This window comes from Podarcis filfolensis (genome assembly GCF_964270895.1).
Source record: "Podarcis filfolensis genome assembly, chromosome: 8".
NCBI classification, from domain to species: Eukaryota; Metazoa; Chordata; class Lepidosauria; order Squamata; family Lacertidae; genus Podarcis; species Podarcis filfolensis.
The window spans coordinates 36,795,855-36,797,943 of record NC_139611.1 but is presented as its reverse complement, the minus strand read 5'-3'; positions in this window follow the sequence as shown (position 1 = coordinate 36,797,943).

Genomic DNA, 2,089 nt, shown 5'->3' with positions numbered 1-2,089 from the left:
GAACTGCAGCTGCAAGTGAACAAAATAGTGTCTTCAGTGTTGGCTGGTGAACACTGAGACTGGTAGGGCACAAGGCAGGCAGATGGCGCCAGAACCAATGCCAGGCAGACCCACCACCTGACTGGTTGTAAATAAGAAGACAGACAACTGGTTCTCAGAGTGGTTTCAACAACCAATCCCCCTTCCCAGTGAACTCTGGGAACTGTAGTTCTGGGAGGGGAATAGAGGCCTCCTAATAACTCTCAGAACCCTTAAAAACTGCAGTTCCCAGAATTCTTTGTGGGGAGCCAAGACTGTTTAAATGTATGGTATAAGTATGGCCTCTGTGAAGAGATACTTCATTTTGTCTGTCTTGAATTTCCCCCCATTCAGCTTTATTGGATGGCTCCATTGGATTCCAGTAATATGATAGAACAGGAGAAGGCATCTCTCTGTCCTTTTTCTCCACTACTGCTCCATTGCAGGCGTTTCTTATAAGCCCATGATCAGTGTGTGGATGTCTGGGAGCAGAGCCAGACCTCCAGATCTCACTCCCAATTATCAGCAAACACCCACAGGTTTGAGTTTATTCCATAGGGCAGGCGTAGGGGAAGTCAGACCATCAGTGATCCTGATGGTCTTGGGATCACTGAGATCCAGTGTGGTGTAATGGCCGGAGTACTAGACTAGGACCTGGGAGACCCAGGTTCAAATCCTCACTCAGCCATGAAACTCACTGGCTGACACTGGGCTAGTCACTGTTTCTTGGCCTTAACCAAGAAGAGATGTTGGGAGTGGGAGAGAACAGTGTATGCCACTTTGAGCTCCTTAATGGAAATGGTGGGATACAAATCTAATAATTAAAATTTAAATCCACAGGCGGGGAGCAAGGGCAGGTTTAGCTTGCACACTAATTTTTGACTGCTATAATGTAATATTCCTATATCCTATATTAATGCAGGGATAGCCAACGTGGTGCTCTCCAGATGTTTTGGACTGCAACTTGTATGAGCTCCAGCCGCCATGGTCCCAACATCTCCAGGTAGGACTGGGAAATAATCTTGTCTAAAACCTGAGAGCAGGTATGGGAAAATGTTGGCCCATCAGATGTTCCTGAACAAAAACTCCCATCACTCCTGATTGTTGGCCATGCTTACTACGGCTGATGGGAGTTATAGTTCAGCAGCACCTGGAATGTCAAAGTTTCACAATTCCTTCCCCAGAGAGCCACTGCCAGTAAGTATAGCCTGGTATCAGGAACCTGAGGCCACTTACCTGTTGTATTACTACAATTCCCACCATCCCCTGACCATTGGCCAACAACTGGAAGACTGCAGGAACAACACTCTTGCTTTGAAAGATTTCAGTCCATGCTAATTAAGCTGCATTGCAGCAACTTAGAACCAATTGGTAGAGGAGCAGACACTGTAGGTTAGATACAGTTATAGCTTTCCTCAGACCCATTGCAATTAATGGGCATGCCTAATATAGTTGCATTGATTTCAGTGGGACTACTCTGCATAGAATTCAGTAGGATACAGCTCTGCATTAAGGATGGGGGATAAACCCAGGGTTGTTGTTTTTTGTATTTTAATGGGAAACCATCTGATTCACATTTTTTGAAGCAATATGCAAAATCTTTCTCCTTCAAAATTCACCCTACACCAAATTTTGCAGTACAGTTCTCCAGCCAGCCAGTGTGTACCAGAATGCCAACATTAAGGGGAAATGTACATAAGATTGCATACATTAAAGAAAGAAACTACTTACAGAAGTGTATTACGTTAGAGAAAATTCTTGCAAAAGTGTGGATAACATGCATTCAGAAATGTGCATGTTGGGGAGATAGGCACACCAAACCAATGACATTTTTTTCATGAGGATTAACAAAAAATAATAATTCAAAATTGCTGCAAAAAAATGTGGAGACTGGAAAAATGAGAAACTGATATGGACAGATCCATCCTTTCTTGCATTTGTGAAATCCATCCTTTCTTGCATTTGTGAAATAAGCAGAGTTGAGAGGTGAGCATCAAAGGACAGCACAGAAACTCTCCAAACTAATGATGCACATCCACCCATCACTCCCCACCCCCACTTTTCCTCTTAA